Source organism: Aquarana catesbeiana, linkage group LG02, assembly GCF_042186555.1.
Source record: "Aquarana catesbeiana isolate 2022-GZ linkage group LG02, ASM4218655v1, whole genome shotgun sequence".
NCBI classification, from domain to species: domain Eukaryota; kingdom Metazoa; phylum Chordata; class Amphibia; order Anura; family Ranidae; genus Aquarana; species Aquarana catesbeiana.
Genome location: NC_133325.1, coordinates 520,099,323 through 520,124,384, shown reverse-complemented (window position 1 = coordinate 520,124,384; position 25,062 = coordinate 520,099,323). Strand labels below are relative to the sequence as shown.

Here is a 25,062-nt window from a genome sequence, read left to right as displayed (position 1 = left end):
GGAGGAAGACGTGTAGAGACCGAGCTCGGCTCCTACGCTTATCCTGCCAGCTATTACTTAGCTGAAAATCCACACAAACCTCTTTTTCACAGTCACCCTGGGGTCCAAAAGGGCACACGGCATTCCGCTGGCGCCTCCGTTGTCTCTGGGTAAGCTAAGATCGTCCTCCACAAACACCATCCTTTCCGCTGCGGCCATCTTGCCCACGAGGCTGCCCGCTCCTACCATGTCGGTCGGCACCCAAACGGCACAGGAGCCGGAGACCTCCTCCCATGCAGAGATCCTGGTTGCCATAAAAGCGGGCAACGACTCCAGGATGATCAAGATAGACCACCTGGTGACGGATGTCAGTCTCATCCACCACGACATGGACAAATTTAGGTCTCGGTTCGCTGAGGCGGAAGGCCGCATATCCCAGCTAGAAGATTTCATCAGGGTCGATTCACGAGACCTCTGGGCACTTCAAATTCAGGTCAAGGCCCTACAAAACAAAGCCATAGACAATGAAAACCGGCTTAGAAGGTCCGTATCCTGGATCTGTCGGAATGGACGGAGGGAGCCAGGCCTGCCGAATTTGCGGAATCCTTTCTCACTACACTGTTGGACCTGCCAGACATGCCGTCCACCTTCATGGTAGAGAGGGCACACAGAGTCCCCCCTGCACCTCCAATCCCCGGGAACCTGTCACGATCTTTCCTGCTGAAATTACTGAATTACAGAGACCGGGACCGGGTGCTGGCAGCAGCCAGAGCTAAACAGGATCTTCGCTTCAACAATGCAAAGATCCTGCTTTTTCCAGACTACTCCCTGGAGGTGCAGGAGGTGCAGCAGAGACCCCGCTCCTTCACAGAGGCAAGATGTCGCCTAAGAGAAAAGGGCCTCAAGTTCAGCCTCCTCTACCCCAGCAAACTTCGGGTGATTGACAGAGACTGGGAGACTGATTTTTTGAAGATCCGGAGCCAGGTTTATCCTGACTGGATAGCCGCTAAGTGACCCCTCCTGTACGGCGAGTATAGGAGCTATATTTCCCCATCTCTCTATATTCCCCTGGGGGCTTTTGCAGTATTTGAATTTTACAGTTGTCCCTGCCATAAACCTTTAGGGTCTTTTCGACTCCTGGATGGCCCTGTTCAGGGATCCATTGAAGGTATACGTTAACCCCTTCCACGCACACGTTATCACTTTCCAGCTGCACATTGCTGTGAGCACAAAATTGGAGCAAGTCTGTGTAGATCTAAGAGGTACAGTCACAACACCCAAGTCAAGGAACTATCCCAGTGAGCTGGAATGGACTTGACCCCCATTCTCCTGAAAACTGCCGTCCGACTGCCCCCCCCCCAAACTTCCCAGATGCACATCGTTACGGCTTGCTAAAGAAATGCATCCACTTCTCTGAACCCCACTCCACACCTGCCCCCCCAGGACTTCAAAACGCGGTGGTGTGTGACAGCTACATGCCGCTAAATACTAAAGCTGGCCATACACCTATAGATTATCTGCAGATTTTCTATGGTTAGATGGAAAAAGTGCAACAGATTTCTCCATGTTCGCTAAACTGTGTGGATGGAGGAATCTCCCACTTTTTCCATCTAACCATAGAAAATCTGCAGATAATCTATAGGTGTATGGCCAGCTTTAGACTGGTGTGGACCTGGTAGAGACCCAAGTTATAGGGTCCCTCTACTAGATATATGCTACTTGTTTCTTGTTTTGGTTGAAAACTATTCCTATTCCCTTCCTCTGTTCTGTGAAGGTGATGGGAACTAGTAGGATAAGCATGTTGTGCTTGGGCTGGTTTCAAGTTTTTTTGTTCGGTTTTTTGTTTTTTAAAGTTTTTAATGTTTTTAAGTGCTAATAATCAATGGTGTGCCATAGATGGGATTATGTTGCTCATGACTGGTTTCCAGACTCACCCTCCTCGATGTCCTGTCATGCTGAAGAGGTCTATGCCTAATGGCTGATCAAAAGGCTGACTCCTTTACCTTTCTCTCGTGGAACGTTAGAGGCCTCAACTCCAAATTTAGGAGAGCCCTCTTGTTTCAATACCTAAAATCCAACTCCCCCAAACTTATCCTCCTTCAGGAGACCCACCTTATGGGCAGCAGAATCCTAACATTAAAGAAGCCATGGATTCAAAAGATGGTTCACGCCACATACTCCTCTTACGCAAGGTGGGTCCAAGTCCTGGTACACAAGAACTTCTCATGTGTAATAGAAGAGATTTGTACAGACCCCCAGTTCACCTTGTGGGCACAAAGGTATATTGTGGTAAATATCTATGTTCCTCCGCCTATCTCCCCTACAATATTGTACACAGTTCTGGCGAGGATCACCCCTTTTTGTCCTGGGAAGATACTAGTCATGAGCGACTTTAATGCCACCATGTCACCAGATCTTGACAGACCCACTCCCTCTAAAAATCATTTTACAGAGTTGTCCATCTGGGCTCAGGCAATAGGCTTAGTTGAAATATGGAGATGGAAACACCCTACCATCTGATCCTACTCCTGTTTCTCAGCTTCCCATAAAACAGCCTCACGCATAGACCTGGCATTCGCCAACCCACTGCCGCTGGCAGATGTACTGGAGGTGTCTTATCTACCTAGTGGACTGTCAGATTAAAGCCCCTGGGGCTGTTGTATTCCACTGTCCTACCTCCCATTGCACAGCATTGTGGAGGCTGGGTCCAGAATGGATCTCTGATCCAGATCTCACAGATAAATTATCACCATTGTTAACAGAATTCTGGGAGCGAAACTCTGAGTCCTCCTCTCCAGACACTACATGGGATGCTTTCAAAGCTTACACTAGGGGCAGTATATTTCCTCTATTGCTGTTATCAAAAAGCAACAGGCGCTTGAAACTCAGTCTTTGCAGCAGTCGGTAATAGATCACACTACTACATATAACTCAGACCCTGCCCCAGGTAACTTTGATCTCTTGATGGCTGCCCAAAGGGAACTGAACCTTCACCTGACAGAGACCACAAAAGTTAGAGACCTATAAAAACAGGCAACGATTTTCTGAGCAGGGTGACAGAAATGGCAGGCTCTTAGCCATGATGGCTCAAGATGACCAACCCCTCACACTCATTTCCACTATAACCACTCCTAGCGGTGAAAAGGTGTCTTCCCCTTCAGGTATACTAAAAGAATTTAACAACTTTTATGAAAAATTGTATACCTCCGGTTTGCCCTCTGACTTTCGGCCTGAGGAGCTACGAGATCTATTAGATTTCCTGGCCCTCGGATGGCTCTCGGACGCAGAACGCGAGACATTAGTACAACCTTTCATGGCCCTAGAGGTTCTCAATGCAATCCAATCCTTCCCCTCCACAAAGGCACCAGGTCCAGATGGGTTGCCCATTGACTTCTGTAAGTCATGGTGAGATGCTGGTGCCACAGTTGGCTTCATTGTATACGAGATGCCTCTCAGAGGGGAAGTTGCAAGATTCCATGTACCGTGCTTACCTGACCTCGATATATAAACCCCAGAAAGATCCTACATCTTGTGCTTCCTACAGGCCAATTGCGCTTCTAAACAATGACTTTAAAATTTTACCAAAACTCCTTGCCATCAGAATATACCCCATGTTACCCTCAGTAATAGACTCTGATCAAACAGGTTTTATGCCCCGTAGAGCCACAGAGTTAACCTCCGCAGACTCTTCACAAATATTCATGCCCAGCACATTAATGATGGATCTCGAGCTGTTGCTTCCTTAGACATCGAGAAGGCCTTTGACACCATCGAGTGGCCCTTCTTATGGGAAACATTACGGAGAATGGGGTTCCCCTTGCTTTTCATTAAGTGGCTTCAGGTGGTCTACAAATGTTCTATTTCCTCGGTGCACCTGGGGCGGTCGCCTGTCTGATCCCTACAGGCTCTTCAGGGGAACCAGACAGGGCTGCCCTCTTTTTCCGGCATTGTTTGCCCTTGCCATAGAGCCAGTGGCAGAGGCGCTGCACACTACCCCGCACAGGAGTTTGCACATCGGTCTGCTGTAGGAGAGGGTAGCCCTGTACGCCAACGACATGCTACTTTTTCTCGGTGATGCAGGCCCATCATTACAGGGTGCACTAACAGTTCTGAATTCCTTTGCTACGGTCACAGGGCTTAAAGTAAATTGGTCCAAATCTTTACAATTCCCAATTGATCAGGCTGCTAGGACAAATTCACCCCCGGGTGTCCCCCTTCAGTGGGTGGACACTTTCAAATACCTAGGTGTCATTGTTTCCTCCCAAGCTACAGATTTCATCCCTTTCAACCTAGACCCAGTTATACTTGACATAAAGACTAAACTCAAGTCATGGGGAAATTTGCCACTGTCCTTATAGGGTTGAGTCAATCTCTTTAGACACTCCCCGCAATGGATTCACAAATCCTTTTTTTAAAAAACGTAATCAGATATTCTCATCTTTTCTATGGGGCCCCTCCCCGCCCAGATACAAGATGAGCACCTTGATGAGACCAAAAACACAGGGGAGTATGGCATTCCCAGATTGTTACAAATACTATCTGGCCAATAGTTGGTGACTGTGGCATGGTGGTTAGACCCGGATAAAACAAACTCAGCCAAAGTTTTGGAGGCAGCGGTGGTGGGATCATTAGAGGCACATAAAATGCTGGTCTACAGGGGCCCCCCTGCCCCATACCCCCTGACCCCCCTCTATGCGTACAACCTTACGGGCATGGCGAACAGGGCTAGCCGTGGAAATATATAAACCTAATGAAATCTCACCGAACGCTCTGATTTGGCTGAATCCTAATTTCCCCCACCTTTACAAAATGCTGGATCCATACGCATGGACCAAATATGGGGTAAACCTGTATCTCAGATAATATCGCAGAACACCTAAGTCCCCCTCTCTCAACTCTGTGTCACAAAGCACCAAATCACTACGTATTCCGTTATTTACAATTGTCCCATGCTTTCGCTGCACAATTCCCACAATCCTCCTGCAAGGTGGTCCAGTTGGGGTTGGAGAAGACACTCCGCTCCAGATGTGCCGAGAAACGGACCTCACATCTGTACAAACACCTGATTTATGTGTCTCTCCCACCCATGAATAAACTCTGGTCCTGTTGGCAAAGATATCCCTACACTGGACAACAATGACTGGGATGATATCTGGGATTTCTCATTAGCTCCCTGGTCTCACTGCGCGACAGACTTGTGCAGTTTAAAATAGTACATAGAGCATATTACACACCATATAGACTTCATAAGATGAAAACTGAGCTTTCCGCAGAATGTTAGAGGTGCAATACCTCGCCAGGCGATTTCACACATATATTTTGGGCTTGCCCAAAGATTCAGCAATATTGGGCTGAGGTGCTGGATATGATTAATCTAGTTGCCTCGGTCAAAATACTGAAGACGATGGAGGTGTGTCTCTTGGGACTGATAGAAACAATAGTGCCGACTGCTGCAAAGCTGACGTTAATTGGTTTATTACTCTTTTATGCCCGGAAAAATATTGCTATGCACTGGAAAAAACCCACTGTGCCTTCCTTGGCTCAATGGAAACGTCTGGTAAACGAGAGCCTTCCACTATACAAGGATACATATATTAATAGAGGTTGCCCCCTGAAATGTGAACAAATTTGGCGTACATGGCTAGCTGACCCAACTACGGCTTATTAGATAAAGGGGGTGACAACTAGTCAGGTTTACATATCAGATTGTGCTCATCTGTCCCCAATTGTATAGGCCGGTGAACTTTATGTCCGACCGAGAAATAGTTGGTCCCCCAAGTAATACCGGTTATCTTGCTGCATCTCATTTAAGCGCACCTACAATCACATACTGTTCAATTACATGCTGGCCCTACAGATGTTTGTTAAGCACTTGTTTGTTGTATATGTGTTTTTGTTCAAAATTTGCAATAAAAAGATAAAAAAAAACAAAAAAACAAATGGGATACAGCCACACCTCAAACGATCTAGTAAAATGTCCACAACAGTCCATGAGACCAAGCGCCTACAAAATTCCAGCAGTCTTAATATATTTCTTGAGGAATATTGTTCATAAAGGTTACTGTCCCAAGTGAAAGAGCCCCTTCATTCTTTCAACACAAACCACACTTATAGAACCCTGGATAACAGGGGTAACAAAATGCTGAGTCATGTGTGGTTGTACGGTGAGAGTGGCTAGTGCAGACTCGACTGATAAGTTCAGCAATAGCATGCAATGCCAAGCTGCTGCTAACAAAGCAAACAGAATATTGGCATGCATTAAAAAGGGGATTAAGCGAGAATTCACCCACTCTACAAGACTTTGGTCCAGCCTCACCTAGAGTATGCTGTCCATTTCTGGGCACCAGTCCTCAGGAAGGATGTATTGGAAATGGAGAGTACAAAGAAGGGCAACAAAGCTAATAAAGGGTCTGGAGGATATTAGTAATGAAGAAAGGTTGCGAGCGCTTAACTTATTCTCCCTGGAGAAGAGGCGCTTGGAGAAGAGGCGCTTGAGAGAAGATATGATTTCCATTTACAAATATCATACTGGTAACCCCACAATAGGGATAAAACATTTTTGCGGGCGGTGGTTTAATAAGACACGTGGTCACTCACCAAAATGAGAAAAGAGGTTCAACCTTAAACTGCATAGAGGGTTCTTTACAGTAAGAGCGGCAAGGATGTGGAATTCCCTTCCACAGGCGGTGGTTTCAGCGGGGGCATCAAGTTTAAAAAAACTATTAGAGCAGCACATGAACCACCGCAACATACAGGTATATACAATGTAATACTGACATATAATCACACACATAGGTTGCACTTGATGGACGTGTCTTATCAACCTCACCTACTATGTAACTATGACCGGGGTTCTCGATCACCCTGTGCCCCTAATAGACACAAGGTAACTTACTGTTAGAAAAGTTTTAAATGTTTATTGTGTGACTATTAAAAAAACCTGAGACTGATTTTTAAGATGGATTCTGAGCACATGTTGTATTAACTTGATGTATCTTTTGTTTTAACTAACCCCATAGTAAAATATAGAGTGATTATGCTTTACCCTATATGGTAACAGATTGCACGGGAACACTGATTAGCAAATAAAGTATGTACCATGATGTACCAGGAGCTATCAGTGTTTCCTCAGCCAATAGAAGCATTAGAACTATTATTGTAAGTATTAGGAGGGGGGTTGTACATCCCTCTGTGTCCCTCTGCTCCATTCTTTGGCTTGTAAGGATCACCCTTTTGTGTCGACACATCTGAAATAAAATTGTCTGCTTTTCAATGCATCTGGAGTTTGACTGATGAAAGAAGAAGAATAATCCTAACATTTTTGGTCCTTCGAGCCAGAACCAACGAGTGGATTGGGGGTTGGACGGTCCCGACCAAGACCTCGGTGAGTATCAGACCTCAAAGCTCACTGAGAACCAAAGACCCCCCACTCAACGTTAGTGGCAAGGGGCTAGCTGGCACCGGGACCCGGATCCAATCAATCCAGTGATTTCCAGTGACTGGTTTCAATCCAGTCCTCCTGGGTGTTTAAAAGGTAAGATAATATAAATTATTCTTAATTCTTTCTAAAATCTCTTCTCCTCCATTTGATTGTGGGTTCATGAGTTATAGAAGAGTTGTATTTGCCAACATTGGGATTGATCGTACAACACCTCGATAATGCTGATGCTCGAAGACAGAGGCATTTGGGGACGTTGCCTAAAAGTAAAAATAAACGTCACCCGCTATCCGGGACAGATAAAAAAAATAAATAACAAGATTTGTTGAAAGGTATATCAAACGTCAGAGGTTGATTGCCTGATGTCGTCGGAAGTTGATTGCCCGATGGTTTAAGCGCTATTTAGCTGAGTGATCTAGAAAGATCGCAAGGCTAACTTTCTTCTGTGAGTGAGCCAAGGGTCACTATCCAGTTTTTTCTAGGTTAATGAGAGACCCGACTAATGCTGACAATGGGGAATAGTCTCTGTAAAAGAATGTCTTGTGCCTGTTTATGTTGCTGTTGTGTTTCTAATGTGCCGTTAGAAGGACATAAGAAATGTATGCATAGCAAAGAACCTAAATCTGTTCAGTACTGTGCTAATTGAGAAAGGAAGTTTGGATTCAATGGTAAACTAACTGTGAAAGGGTGTCAGGATTTGGTGGATAAGCTTAAAATTGTTAGGATCCAAAGATCAAAAAAGGTATGGGTTGGAAATGGCGGAGCACTGGCTTGAGCAACCTAGAATTAGAGCAGAAGGAACGAGAACAAAAAAAAATGCCAAGCCCAACTGCCCCTAGTGGACAAAGAGGATGATCTCATTTCTTACACCCAGAGACCACTTTCTTATAATGGTTCTCACCCTCAGGAGCAAGCCACTGCCCAGAGTACCACTCTCCCTGTGACATCCACCCCTGTCAAAGGAACCGCCTCTGAACAAAACCCCAACTCCACTTCCCCAACCTCTCTAGACAGTAGTACAGTCTCAGCGACGAACAAATCGATCCTTGAAACTTTGACTGACGCCAAAACCCATGCACTAGGTGCCCCAGCAGGAGCCAAGAGACCAAGTAAGCCTCCTATTAGGTATGGTGTAGATGATGCTGAGGAATATCCCTTGATAGAAGTCCTGAACCTAAGAGGGTGACAGGATGGAGGTGAAGAGAGCCCTTAGGAGAGTACTAGGATCAGATTGGGCTTCAGTAAAGGGGGCGCCCTAGAAAACGGACAGGGGCGAGAGGATCCATTGCCTCCAGATAGCTCAGATTTAGGAAACAGGTTGACTGCCTTACTGAAAAGATGCCAGCTTAGATGGGTACAACGGACTGATTGGCAGAAAATAAATATGACAGTACAGGCAGATAAGGAGTGTCAGTGACTACCTAAATAAACGAGAGGTTTTTAAAGTGTTCTCCGGGCTCCCCGAAGCTGAGGATGTGAATCATGCACATCAGAAACAGCTAAAGATAGCTTTTGTAAACGGATTAAAACAGGATCATAAGGATTACATTGTTAAAAATATGGTTACGAACTGCATCGGTTTTAGATGTTTTACAATATGCTAAGCATTCTGAGAAGTATTTGAAAACGATGGCAAAAAAGAATGTGAAAGTAAAGGTTTTTGTGCAAGGTGATGGAGATGAGGATGTAGAAGAGTACACTGCCGAGGCGGAACCAGAGGTGTCTCAGAGGGAGAGACAAAAGGTGGTTTTAGAGGAAGGAACAGGTCGAGAGGAAGAGGAAGGGGTAGAGGACAATGGAAGAATAAAGAATGGGTAGAAAGAAGGGAATATTGGGTTTGTGGAAAACAAGGGCATTTGGCCAGGGACTGCCCTGACGGGCAAGGCCCCCACAAATCGGATTGACTAGAAACGTTATGTGTGAGCCACCTAGAAAAGATAGGGTACGTTGAAAACTTACCACAGGTGGATTTAATGGTTGAAAGAAAAATGTGTACAGTTTTTGGTGGACTCCGGGGCCTCTAGGACCTTAATCCACCCTGCAGATGTGCCTCATATTGATCAATCTACAAAATCTATTTTGGTACAAGGAGCAAGTGGAAAATTGGTGAGGGAATCATTGTCTGAGTATGTCACCATTGAGGAGCCAAAGACGGGTCAGGACCACAACCAGAGTGATCTTGTCTACTGTCTGCACTGTAAATCTATTGGGTAGAGACCTAATGTCAGCCGTGCGCATGTCAGTCAGTGCACAAAAAGTACTAGTTACTTACCGGTAACTGTCTTTCTGGGAAATCTTCCAGGACGGCACACCTGAGAGATGAGAGGCTCCTCCCCACAGGAAACACAATCAATCAACAGCTGTTTTAAGTCCACACCCTTCCCCCTGATCCTCAGTTTGTCGAGAAGTAACTCCTGAACCTGGTTCACAAGGGAAATCATTCCTCATAGATACTCACCTTCTAGTGTTCTAAAATTTTCCCTCCTCCAACGGGTGGGAAGTAGGCCTGCCGTCCTGGAAGATTTCCCAGAAAGACAGTTACCGGTAAGTAACTAGTACTTTTCTCAAGTCATCTTCCAGGACGGCACACCTGAGAGGATAATCAAGTACCTCAGGCCTACCTTAGGGTGGGACCACTGCAAGACTCTTGGCGAACCTCGGTTCTGCAGTAAGCTTTACCTTTACTCCATATGCTTGATGAAGGTATCTTAGCTGGATCATGTGGCTGATCTGCCGGTCTACTCCACCGGTGTCCCTGCCTTCTCTGTTTCGGATGCAGGATCTAGGTGGAGTGGGCTCTTAAAGATGGAATCAGAAAACATGTTAAACTTGTAGGTTATCAATGTTGCCTGTCACACATCTACCAACAATGGCCTATTCTGCCTATAGGTGCTGTTTAGAACCACTAAAAAGATTAATCAGAGACCTGTGTTGTAAGACAAGGACACTACATTGATCCATAAGGGGGCCTGTCTTAACACAACCCTGTCCAGGGAAATAAAACTGCCAAAAAAGGGGGGCCCCTGACAGACAACCCCTTTTTGTTCATTTTTAGCTTTACGTCAGCAAAGACTGAAGGGAAACCTACTTAAGGGAAATAGATTAACAAAAACTTAATCCCTGGGTTTAAGGCATGCCCAATCTATAGTTTTACTTACGCCTGAGAGCCTACTCAGGAGATTAACATCTATAGCAGGAGAAGAACACTCATATTGCTACATCTAGTTTGCTAGAAGGGCAAAATGAAGGCCATGCACCGAGCTGTAACCTATTTGGTCGGGTATACATGTTTATACTTCATCTTCAGGCCATAAAACTCCTCTGAATGGAACTTCCTAAGTTCTTATTAAACAGGGCGATTCATTATCGCCTTCCTCCAGTGACCCATAACTCTACTGGGCTTCAACCCTAGGAAATGGCTCTGGCATCCCTGAATGTAAGGGGTCGAGGCTTTCTGACATGTGACATCTGCACCAGAACTCCTGGCCCTTTCACGGAAGAGAAGGCTGAAATACAAAAAGGTGATACATGTATTATTAATATCACAAATAAAAAAAATCATAGATTGTGGACATAGCACAATAGATTTAGACAGAAAGGACACAAGCATAGACATCAATGTTGTGTATCTGAGTGTGCCTAGCTAAACCAAAATATCAAATATGGGAAGAGACCCAAATCTGAACCTCATAGTCTGGTTTTCTGATGTGCGGCCAATATGTAAGCATTAAGACACAAACACACCTTAAATGCTGCGCATTTCTGAAGTGCAGCTAGCTAGGTCATAACTGGTAAATACAGAAAGGACGGGAACCCCCTTTTACAGTGGTGTTTTACTGATGTACAGCAAAACAAGGCTATAAAGAGAAGACAGAAAGACCCAAACTTCTATGTTGCGCATTTATGACGAACCACCAAGTACAGTTATAAGACAATCCTTCCTGTTATGCAGTTCTGTAGTGCAGTTACATAGAACCAACAGAGAAAGAACACAAGCAACCTACAGCATTGTGTTTTTCTGAAGTGCCATAAGGTAAGGCAATATGAAACAGAAAGCACCAACAAGCTTCAATGTTGAGTACTTCTGCTGTGCAGCAACATAAAAACAAAGAAACAACAGACAGCCTTTACAGCTGCGATCTTTCTGGTCTACTGCAAAATAAGGCAATAACTCCACAATGAGTATTCCTGCAGCATTGCAAAACCTGAACCAGAAGGGACAGATAAGCTTAGGGTTCCCACACCCGTGCAACCCAACCTGCCACTTGGGACTGCAAGAAGCATGAGAAGTCATACTATGGCTTCCAAAGGGTATCATTCGTGACTGTGCGACTCCAGGTCGCAGCGTATCCAGCAGTCCCTGCTTACGGAACCACAGACCTCAAGATTACACAGGTCGCAGGAAAAGCAGTTTTCGGGTCGAACAAACAAGGGGTCCCCATGCTGTGGCTCCCTGGAGGAGTGCAGCCAACAACCCCCTACTGTGTATACCTAAGAAACAGCAAGGAAGATCAATGAGAAACACCACTTACTGCTGTGCCTTTCTGATATACGGACGATAAGGCAGTAAATATAGGACATACAGGACACAAACAATGTTCAATCTTTGTGTATGTCTGATGTGTAGCATATACCAATACTGAGCAGAGATGTCATTACCCTCAATGTGTCTCCCTGCTGAGCAGCAAAAAAAAAAAAAAAAAATCAGAAAAAGACAAACAACCTTCACTGTTGTGTCCTTTCTGATATGCAGCCAATAAGGCAGTAAACCTTCAATTTTGTATGTGTCTGATGTGCAACAACAATCTTGAATAGAGATAGCACATCCATATTCAAGTGATTTGGCATGTGACTCAACATGTCAAATCGCATGCCTAAAATTGGCAGCCATTGCCGTTAATAGCACTGTCTGAATCAGCCCGGGCCACTTTGTGGTGCTGCACTGATTACCAATGGCAGTATGTGTACTACCCCTGGCACAGGTTCAATTTTGTATTTTCCAACAAAATCAGGACCATCCATCATCACTGCTGCCTTTCCGATAAGCAACCAATAAGGCAGTAATAAAGGACCCACAGACAGACCTCAATCTTGTATATCTCTGATGTGCAATAATATAACAGTTCTGAATAGAGATAGCACATCCATATTGAAGTGATTTGGCATGCAACTCAACATGTCAAAGTCGCATGCCTAAAATCGGCAGCCATTGCTGTTAATAGCGCTGTCTGAATCAGCACGTCACTTTGTGGTGTTGCACCGATTACCAATGGCAGTATGTGTACTATCCATGGCACAGGTTCAATTTGTATTTTCCAACAAAATCAGGACCATCCATCTTCACTGCTACCTTTCTGATAAGCAACCAATAAGGCAGTAATACAGGACCCACAGACAAACTTCAATCGTGTATATCTCTAATGTGCAACAATCTAACAATTCTGAATAGAGATAGCACATCCATATTGAAGCGATTTGGCATGCGACTCACATGTCAAATCGCATGCCTAAAAGCGGCAGCTATTGCCGTTAATAGCACTGTCTGAATCAGCACGACGCCACCTTGTGGTGCTGTACCGATTACCAAAGGCAGTATATGTACTACCCCTGCCATCAATCTTTCCTGCTGCCTTTCTGATAAGCAACCAATAAGGCAGTAATACAGGACACAAAAACCCCACAGACAGACCCCAATCTTGTGTAGGTCTGATGTGCAGCAATATAACAATTATGAGCAGAAATGTCATCACCAGACTCAAAGATGTGCGTTTCTGGCGTGCAGCACAAAACCAGAAAGTACAGACCACCTTCCCTGTTGTATTTTCTGATCTGTAGCCAAACAAAGCAGTACCTTTAGGATATAAAGGACACCCAACAAGCTTCAGCAGAGATGTCACAAATCTCAATGTGTACTTTAGTTGTGCCACCAAACACCCCAGCAAGGACAAACCTTCACTACTGAGGTCTACTGGTGAGCAGCCAAGAAGGAGTCATGGTGTATCCCTTTATGAAATAACCAAACAGGAGCAAATTATTTCATAGGCATAGCCTGGGCTGTAGATACTAATCCTTCACCACCAGTGAAGGAACCAATCCTAAAATGGTTGGACACCTTACTATAGTAGCTGTTGTCCTACCTTACCTCCGTAGATTGAGCAAACGCTAGCCAGCTCATACACGGGTGGGGCTGATCAGTAACTAAAGTCTCAATGAGCCCAGCCCTAGAGACCAATATAAGACCTCTAAAAAGGGTGGTTACCAATTTAGCCTGGAGGTAAATAGCCACCTGCAGCCCTTAAAGAAGCAATCATATAGCCATCTAGCTCTTGCATATGTTTGCACAGAAAATCCTTAATCAAAGGATATAGGAAAAACGATTTATGGTAAATCGCTTTTAGATCTGTCACTGAGTGGACTGTAGCCCAAACCAACAAAAAGGTTTTTCTTACCCCCTGCATTAAAATATAACCACAATGTAAGAGTGGAGTGGGAGGTTGGAGCTTATGAAAAGTTACCCATAGCAAGCAACCCCCAAAAGGAGGATCTGTCACAAGGGAACCCCTACTGTGCCACACAGAAGCTTGGTCCCTGCCACATTGTTGAAAGTTAGGTCAGCTTTTAAGCATCTTGGAGCAACTTTAAGCAGATTCCTAGCAGCTGGGCTAATAGGGCCAGATAACCTAGTGCACCTGCTGAGCAAGGGAGCTTACTCCTGAATCCTTCAACCATTGCACCATTAATAACTTGTTCAGTGATATACCTGGCCAGTAAGGAACTCTGTTCTACCAGGTCACCCTCTTTGCTGTATTCACCCCTACTAATGTACCACAACCGGGTATGTAGGGAGAGGCTGACAACCTACTGTTGTGATAACCAGTGTGTCTCTGCTATAAGAGGAAGCTGTGGCTGGTGGTTTTTAGCAGTAGCTTCTGGGCTATTTTGTTATGGAGACCCCAGGTCCTGCACTGCACCACTCAGTAAATACAGGTGGAAGGGGAAAAAATGCCTTACCTACCTCTTTCCCAACTGAGGTGGTTTAGGCACACTCGCTCCTCTGCACCACTTGTCCACCATACAGCATCTCTGATGTAGGAGGGAGCTGTGGCTGGTGTCTTTAGCAAAAGCTTCTGGGCTATTTGAATCCAGACCCCAGGGGAGATTATCTCAAATGCCCAGAAACCATCTGGCTGGGATTGGGGATTTTTGACTCACCGTTGTCGTCTTCCCCTTTTTCCACAGCCACCGGGCTTGCTTTTCTATCCTTATGGTCCACACGCAAGGAGGATAGCCGCCAAAGTGCCCCCCCCCCACAACTGCTGTCCCTTTAGGGAGCTGCAAGGTTAGGCTGTGTCCTGCACTGTCCAGTCAGTATATACACATGGGGGGGGGGGGGGCAATGCCGTACGTTCCTCATTCCCATGAGGTGGTTTAGGCAGACATTCACCATAGTAAACTATGAAGGAGGATGTGGGCGCCTGCTCCTGCTGACTCTCAGCCTTCCCTTCTGGGTAAGAACGCGGGTCGTTCAGGCGGTGCCCTCCCCAGCAGCCCACGCGAGCTACCAGGGTCCCAGGAGTCAGGGGATACGATCCCCCTGGAAAGAACCGACGGCCAGCACCCCCATCTGAACGGACGTCCGGACAGGTAAAGGGGGGAGACAGGATAAAGGCCCCTGAAGTTCTGGGGACACCACTGTACCCAGGAGCCTTCAGCTCTCAGGGGGGCTTTCCCAGTTTCTGCTGCCCCCCCCCCCGAGGAAAGGATAGGGGAACCCCCCAGGAAGGATAAATATATCCCGCCAGACCCAGAGGCTTCCCAGGCATTTGGTCCGGCTCCCAGGGGGAGACCACCAGCCCCAGGCTTCGGTCATTTGGAAAAAAACAAACAGTTTCGCCGTGTAGGGAGAAACACAATCAAAAACTGAGGATCAGGGGGAAGGGTGTGGACTTAAAACAGCTGTTGATTGATTGTGTTTCCTGTGGGGAGGAGCCTCTCATCTCTCAGGTGTGCCGTCCTGGAAGATGACTTGAGAAATAATGGGTTTGCAGGTCAGGTAGGACAGGGACCCACGAACCCAATAGAAGAAACACATTATTATTACTCCTTAGATGTGTATATGAAAGACAAGGAGACAGTTGATACTGTTGACAAAATGATTAATTATGCTGAAACCGTGACAGAAGGTAGGACAGTGGATTTACAGGCACCAAATAGGGCTCACTGCACATTGTATTTTAAGAGAACACCAGGGCCTGATAGGTATTACGCTTCCAGATTTTTCTCAAAGAAGGAAGTTACCCTGCAATTAACTAATGTTTACTGGAGTGCTGAGGGATTTTGTGCATCGGCATGTTGTATACCCACGAGGAACAAGTTCTGTTTAGGGGAATCACCCCTCATCTATCCCTGGCTAAACCCAAAAGCCAAGATTGGAGGGATGTGGGAGGGTTTGTGAAGGAGTGCCAAGACCTAACAGATTGGGCTCCTGTGGGCCTACCTGACCTATACAAAAGTAAGTAGACAGGTAATTTCGGTCACAAACCCTTAGGACACGAAATCATTACAACACCCTCGGCACACATGTGGGCTGCGGGAACGGAATGATACTTGACATAAAGAGGGTCACCTGTTAGATGGGCTCCCAGAGACACTCTGGACTAGAAGTCCAGCAGATGTGGGACTCATGAAAGGAGTCCAACCAGTAACCATCATTCCAAAATCACACCACAGACCCCACCAAAGACAATACCCCCTTAAGAAGGAAGCAGAGGAGGTGATAGCCCCTATAGTAGACAAACTTTTACAAGCGGGGCGATTATTCCATGTCCTGACAGCCCTTGCAACACCCCTCTTTTTCCTGTTAATAAGGCTCCGCCTTTCATAGGCTAGAGAATGGTACAAGATTTACAAGCTGTTAACCAGGCAGTTATACCAAGAGCTCCTGTGGTACCAGCTCCACACACTGCTGAATGATTTAGATCCAGGCAATGAATTATTTTCTATGATTGATATCAGTAACGCCTTCTTTAGCATTCCGGTGCACCCCGACCATCAATTTTGGTTTGCCTTCACCTACCGGGGAAAAAGGTATACCTTTACCAGGTTGCCCCAGGGCTATTGCGAGTCCCCTACCATTTTTTCACAGGCAATGTCCTCAAACTTGGCTCAATTTGTACCCCCAGGGGGAAGCCAGCTCCTCCTCTATGTAGACGAAATCCTAGTGGCGTCTCCCTCAGAGGAGGTTTGTTGGACTGACACAATGGCTCTGTTGCATTTCCTCCATGACCAAGAGCATAAGGTAAATAAAACTAAACTCCAGATGTGGCAACAGCAGGTCAAATACTTGGGATATAATATCTCAAAAGAAAGTCGGCACCTGAATGAGAGAATTCGAGCCCTCCTCCAGGTACCGAAACCGAAGACAAACAAATGATGTCCTTCCTGGGTATGACACATTTTTGTAGAGCCTGGATTCCCGGGTATTCCATGCCGACGGCCCCGTTGGTTCAGGCAACACATGGGAGCCCTATGGCCCCCCAGGATACTGTGGAATGGAGTGAGGAAACAGACACCCTTTACTGACCTAAAACAAGTCCTTTCTAGTTCATCAGTGCTAGCCTTACCAAACTATGACAAACCTTTCGAACAAACAGCAGACTCGAGGATAGGTCACATGACATCAGTACTTGCACAGTCATGTGGCGGGCGCCAGAGGCAGATTGCTTACTATTCTACAAAACTAGACAGTGTAAGTAGAGCACTTCCACCCTGTGTACAGGCAGTGGTAGCTGCAGCCAAAGCAGTTAAGGCCTCAGCATCTATAGTGCTATATCACCCATTGACACTCAAGGTACCACATGCAGTGTCTGTTATCCTTTTACAACAAAAGATATCACATTTGAGCTCAGCACGACAACTTTCCTGTATGACAATACTCTTGACACAACCTCACTTAACAATACAGAGATGTACTACATTAAACCCATCCACACTACTACCACTTCCTACTGATGGTCATAAAACATGACTGTACTGCTGTCATCACTGAAAAGGTACTGCCACAAAGTGATCTGAAAGATGTACCATTACCTAACCCTGACATGACACTTTTTATTGATGGTTCCAGTAAGAAAAATCCAGATGGCACAAATGCAACTGGATATACAGTAGTGACACAGGATGAAATCTTGGAAGCTAGGCCATTACCAAAACATTATTCAGCACAAGTAGCAGAACTTGTAGCACTGACAATACTATCAAAAGAAAAATCCGTAAGCATATACACTGACAGTCAATATGCCTTTTCAACAGTACATAGGACCTACTGGGGGGGGGGGGGGTCCTAGTAGATGATAGGCTCAACAATGGCATGCAATGCCAAGCTGCTGCTAACAAAGCAAACAGAATATTGACATGCATTAAAAAGGGGATTAATTCCAGAGATAAAACGATAATTCTCCTGCTCTACAAGACTCTGGTCCGGCCGCACCTCGAGTATGCTGTCCAGTTCTGGACAGCAAGTACAAAGAAGGGCAACAAATCTAATAAAGGGTCTGGATGATATTAGTTATGAGAAAGGTTGCAAGCACTGAACTTATTTTCTCTGGAGAAGAGACGCTTGAGAGGGGATATGATTTCAATTTACAAATACCATACTGGTGACTCCACAATAGGGATAAAACTTTTTTTTGCGGAAGGGAGTTTAACAAGACTTGTGGCCACTCATTAAAATTTGAAGAAAAGAGGTTTAACCTCTTTTTACGTAGAGGGTTCTTTACTGTAAGAGCGGCAAGGATTTGGAATTCCCTTCCACAGGAGATGGTCTCAGCGGGGAGCATCGATAGTATCAAGAAGCTATTAGAGAAGCACCTGAACGACCACAACATACAGGGATATACAAGGTAATACTGACATATAATCACACACATAGGTTGGACTTGATGGACTTGTGTCTTTTTTTGACCTCACTTACTATGCAACATGTTTTTGCACAACAATGGAAAAACAGGGGGATGGTCACCTCCAGTGTGGTAAGCCAATTTCACACACTGATTTCATTCTAGAACTCCTAGATGCAATACAGTTACCAAAGGAGCTTGCAATCTGTAAATATCAAGCACACACAAAACAAAGACCCCATCTCGGAGGGAAATAAAAGGGCAGATGAAGCGGCCAAAATAGAAGCAGAAGAAACATCAAATAACGACAGAATAGGAAATCAGAGATAAATCATACAGTCCTTACTAATATGCAGCAGAATGTACCCCCCGGGGAGAAACAATATTGGAAAACAAAAGGTTGCACAATAATAGATAACATTTACACATCACTCGAAAGAAAACCAACATTGCCAAAATCCCTATTTAGGTATGCAGCAGTACTGACACATGGAGTAACTCATGTGTCAAACAGGGAGATGACAGAAGTTAAATAAGGTATGTACAGCCTATGGCTTCACAAACTACTTAAAACATTTTTGTTCTCAATGCATTATATGTGCAAGACACAATGCTCAGGGAGGCATAAGACCACGGAAAGGGAAGTTCCCCACACCGCAATATCCATTCCAACACATTTGCATGGATTTTATTGAATTAGACAAATGTGAAAGGAAGAAATATTGTTTGGTAATCAGAGACACCCTGACCAAATAGGTGGAGGTATTCCTGACAGGAAGTGCGGACACACAGACTGTGGCCAAAGCATTACTAAGAGATATAATTCCTAGATTTGGAATCCCTGAAAAGATCTACAGTGATAATGGACCCCATTTTGTACATAAAACTATACAACATTTGACAGAAGTGATGGGTATCCAAGTAAAAAACCATTGCGCCTACCAGAGACACAATGGAATCCTAAAGAATAAACTGAGAAAAGCTATGGAAGAAACAGGTAAAAATTGGATGTACTGCTTACCATTAGCTGTGACTAGTATGCATATTACACCCACAAAAGAAGGCTTAAGTCCATTTGAAATGATACATGGAACGCCATATAGAATACCCTTACTACTAAATGAGACACCAGTTGAAGAATCTAAACGTACCTTGGCAGAATATGTCTAACTTGTTTAAACAGAAACAAATTAATGAAGTCTGTTCTATTCCAGAAGGTCTAATCCAAGAAGAGAAAATCCATATTGGAGGCTGCATCCTGGTAAAAGTAATAAGAAGAAAACATTGGCACTTGCCCAAGTGGGAGGGGCCGTATCAGGTTCTTCTCACCACTCCCACGGCTATAAGGATTGCAGAAAGGTCTACCTGGATTCACCAGTCCCTTTGCAAAAAGGTTTTACAGGCAGAGCAGGGCCAGTTGGCTACAAGAGAACCAGCAAGTCTGGCTACGAAGGGAGGTCTCACACAAGGTGGGACTTGTCTCAAACCAGTGAAGAACCCCCCCCTGTCAACTCCACTACCCTATCCGCTGGAGCTCTGTAGCTGGTTAGGATGAAAGAGTTAGTAATTATCTTGGGCCTACTGGTGACTCTAGGAGAGACATCTATACCGGGAGGCAGAAACTGGAAAGTGGAGGAACCTCTAGAGTGGGCAAGTACAGGAAAGGCTTTGAACTTAACCTTCATAGAAGGAATAACTAGTACGATTTTAGTTGACTTTTGCCAAATTGTGGACTGTAGGGACATAACTGAAGCAAAAAGGCTCCTATGGGCAGATAAATATGTTTGTTATCTTCCAAGTGGGACTGGGTGTACATTATGGAACCGGGCCCTATGGACCACAGCACACCAAGATTGGGGGTACAACCTTCCAGACATAAGTGGCCTAAAAGACTGACCACAACAAAGACAGCCAATTCCCCCTGTACACATAGCAGAGATTGCAACTAATTGCTAAGAACACTAAAAGAACCTCAAAAAAAAGATCAGCAGTTATAGCCTATGGGAGCACGGGTGTCGGGAACAGATCCTTTAGGTAAATATTTCCTCGAGGTATTACCATCCAAAAAAAAAACAGACAACAGGAAAAGGTAGACACAGAAGGAATAGAAGAAGGCCATACTAAAACAGAAGTTCTGAGTAAAACTATAAGATTTACTAACAGTAGAAGATGCCATAGCCTTGGAGACAGGATGCCAGGAAAAAAAATGAGTGGTTAGAATGGTTGCGGTACATGGTTAAAACTCTAAAAAAGGAAAACTGTTTAGTTTGTGCCGGCAGACCACATTTAGCAACGGTCCCTTTTCCTCTAGATCACAGTACAGATCCAGAAGGCTTGAAATGTATGTTGCAGTTGTATAATAAGAGCTATAAACCTGAAACAAATTCTACCTGTCACACGTTGAGTTTGTTGTTTCCCCCAGTACAGAGACCTCAGTACCTACAGCGGTTACTGTACATCCGGGCAACTTTACTTGTTTTGCACTCTCACTGATCTACAGTGGCGGGGTAGATCTTAGGTCACTGTCTGATGACTACTGTGTGGAGAGGATAAACAAGGGCAATGGTGACTGTGTTGAACACAACACTCAGAGAGCTGATGTCTGGTGGATGTGTGGAAATAAGAAACTGCAAGCTAGGATACCGGCCAATGTCCAAGGGGATTGTGCTATGGTCCAGCTAGCTATGCCCCTGAGGATCCTGTCAGAACACCCGTGGACTAAGAGTCCCCAACGGTATCAGAGGGACATCTCTCCCAAAGGGTCCTTTGACTCTCAGATCTACATAGTTGAGATTGGGGTTCATCATGGGTTGCCGGATGAGTTTAAGGCCAGGAATCAGGTGATAGCTGGGTTTGAGTCTCTTCTCTGGTGGGTGACTAAATAAAAATGATGAGTGGATTAACTATATATACTATAACCAACAACGATTAGTAAGTTATACTAGGGACTCTGTAAAAGGCCTAGTAGAACAACGGGCCCCCACATCTCTAATGGCATGGCATAACCGAATGGCCTTAGATATGGTCCTAGGTGAAAGAGGAGGGGTATGCAAAAGGTTTGGTAGCATGTGTTGTACCTTTATCCCCAACAATACAGCTCCTGGAGGGACCGCGACCAGAGCCCTAGAAGGATTGACTACTCTATCGAATGAATTGGCGGAAAACTCAGGTATTAATTATCCATTTCACAAACTGGCTTGAAGGATGGTTCGGTAAGTGGACTGGACTTAACACATCATGTTTGATCTCAATTGCTGAGGTTTTAGCCATCTTGGTGACTTGTGGATGCTGCTGCATTCCCTGTATTCAAGGACTTTCACAAAGATTGATTGAAACCGCAGTCTCAAGAACAATGCATCAAGCCCTTCCTAACTCTGAGGAGACCTATGTGGACATTGAAGCTCAACTTAATGACATACAGTCTGACAACGTGTCCTTGATGAAGTCCTGGAGGGGCGAAACGCATTTTCAGTTCTGTAAAAACCAGCGATGCAACTTCCACCGTCCGTGGAATGCATGCCATCCAGCGGCAAACCCGGATCATAACCTGATGCCCGTTTGAACACAGATGTCTCATGAGTGGCGCTGTTTGTTTGCGCAGCACACACAGTACTAGCGGCACTTCACTTTTGTTTTTTTTCCCATTATGATTGATCCACCTCGGTCCATCTACGCGAATACCCATATGAAAGTTTCTCTGAGAGTCCATTCCTAACACACCAGATCATAGCTCTCTTGACCCCAGAATGTAAAGCTGAGGGTCCATTAATTCTGGTGAGTGGGGTCACGCGTGCTCCAAGCACTATCTTGGAGCACTCAGCAATATATATATATATATATATATATATATATATATATATATATATATATATATATATATATATATATATATATATATATATATATATATATATATATATCACTGCTAATGTTTTTGAGCACATCATCAATTGTTATTTAAAATTCTGCTAGCACGGTTAATCCATATATTCAGGATGGTAGAAAGGCCTTTTAGGCCACTTTGGTGCCACCAGAATGTCCTCCACCTCAATCCTGCAAAGCAGTTGAGGAAGACTCTGGAGCAGAAGGAAGGTGTATATCAACCATAACTTATCCCAGAGTCTCTAGCATCTCTACAGTAAAGGCTTTTGGATCCCTGATCCTGGCTACAAAACTAAAAAAAATCCACCTTGTTCTAGAATCTGGATGCCAACAGATCTACATCTGGCATCCCCCAGTGGTGACAAATGTCCCAGAAAAGTATAGCGTGAAGAGACCATTCCCACATCCATGCACTGGTTACTAAAGGAGAAGTCCAGCCTGAGTTTGTTTGGCTGAGCTTCTCCTAAGGGTTACAGAAGTGCAATTCGTTTTGCACTCCTGTGACCCATATTCAGCAGAGAGCAGTCTAAAGTCCGCTCTCTGACGTCACTAGAATCAGTCGAGGCACCACGACATCACGACAATGAAGTCCGAATCTGCCAGGTGTCTGGACTGATGCCCGTCTCAGCGATCTGCTGAGAGGCCGATCCCCCGCCCCCACAGCTCAGCGCTCCAGTGAGCATGGGGGAGGAGAGCTGCTAATTGACAGTCAGCAGCTCTCCTCTCGGGGATCTGTGAGAACCGTGTTTGATGGCTTGGTTCTCAGTGAAGAGAGGCCGGGGGACAAACGCAGCATCAGTCCCATGTTGCGGGGGGGGGGGGGGGGGGCATATTTCTCTTTAAGCGAACCTGCAATTGTCTATTCTGGGAATATGAACTGCGCACAAAAGGCAGGAGTGTGCATTTTGGCTCAAGCCATAATTAGGTCTCCTTCTGTAAGGGGCATGCAGTTTCCGAACCCTGATGGTTTATGTGAACCATGGTAGTGTTGTTGCTTGACTGAACCCTTGTTGGTCACCCATTAAGTTGATTGGTCACCCCTTAAGTTGACAGAACTGAATTAAGGTGTTGAGAACCTTCAAGTCTTGTATTGCATGAATGCCACCTTTGGGCTTTAGAAGAAAGGAACTAGAGGGAACTGGTACAATCACTCTCAAAGAATGAAGCAGTAGTAAGGCAGTCTGAAGAGTCCAAAATCTTGGAGTGGTGGCCTGGTCATAGGGCATAATCAGGGAGACAGGAGGAAGCGAAAATGATTAATTTCAGGTACTTATATAGTGCCATTAATTTACGCAGCACTTACATATACATTGTACATTCACATCAGTCCCAGTCCTTAAGAAGCTTGCAAACTAATGTCCCCAACTCACATTCATACATACACATACTAGGGCCAATTTAGACAGGAACCAATTAACCTACCAGCATGTCTTTGGATTGTGGGAGGAAACCAGAGTACCCGGAGGAAACCCCTGAAGGCACAGAGAGAACATGCAAACTCCAGGCAGTAAATAAAGCCTGTACCCTTAGGACACCACATCCTGTGACCCATAGATCTGAAGGCTGCAAAGGCCAGCAGACATCCCCCCACTTGTGCAAGTGGGGGCCCCTTTATTGTAAGGGGACTTGGGTTCCAGGCCTGGCTGGATTGTTCAACCAGGTTTTGTGACAGACTAACTGGAGGACTTGGCTTTTAGAGCATGTCTGAGAGGAATGAAATGAAACCTTAGATAACCCGGAAGTAGCAGACATTGCAATTTGCCCTTTAGTATTCTATTTTACTGGGTTTTCACCTGTGACTTCCTTAATAAAAGGTGTTTATTTACTCACCGAAGGGTCGTTCAAACAGAATTATTTTTAGGCTATTCTTACAATGTCCACAGACCAATTCAGCAGCCAGAGGATTCAGCACATTTGCATTAACATGAGAGCAAGGTGAGAATTTTGGCGTAGCAAGTCCACCAACCCACCTACGCAGTAGTTCAGGGCTCCTAGGAGAAGCTCTAGTTTTTCAGCACTGAGGAATCTGTTTGAGTCACTCCGGGGTTGCACGCCATGTCCATATCCCAGACTGCCAGGGTTTGGCAAACTGCCATAGACACCACCACTGGTTGCAAGACCTGAGCTTGACTGTGCAAATGAAGCTTTAACGCGTAAGTAAACCCATCTATTTAACAGTTTCAAAAAACGGTTACATTTCTGGCATTCCGGGAATATAACTGTCACATTGGTTGTGCTCTCAACCAAACTGTCAAACCATCCAATGGCTGGTGTTATAACTGATCACATGTGCAGCATCATGGCAGTTGAAGATTAAACAGAAGCCAAGATGGCAGCTTCCTTGGCTGAAAACGATAGGAGGGTTTACTTCCACTTTAAAGACAGCCTTGAACATTTTGCTCACAAAGTCTTTTTGAAGAGTGGGACATCATCAACGGGTACCATAAGGTATTTGTCATGCCAGGCAATATATATATATATATATATATATATATATATATATATATATATATATATATATATATACACACACATACATACATACATATACATACACACACATACATACATTTTTTTCTTTATACTCTGACTTCTTACTAGACCGAATGACTGTAGTAAGCAGTCAGTTCCCTCCCACAACTGATCACTGAGACGGAAAAGCTCAAAGGCTGTAAGCATGCAGCCTTTGTTTACATATGTGATCACTGTGATTGGTCATTTCATTGGTCCTGCATCCGGATCTGTGATCCACTGTGTCTGAGTGACACAGCAAATCACAGTGGGCACGCACACAGGAAGGTGCACAGGTACTTCCATCCGCATCAGGGAAACCTTAATGATAAACTAATCTTATTTGTTTCCTGC

The 25,062-nt window shown here is 44.9% G+C and overlaps 1 protein-coding gene across 5 annotated transcripts in view; it reads right to left on the bottom strand.

The window, feature by feature from the left end:
- LEMD1 (LEM domain containing 1) overlaps positions 1 to 25,062 on the bottom strand; it is a 430,972-nt gene that overhangs the window by 347,572 nt on the left and 58,338 nt on the right. The window lies entirely within an intron of this gene.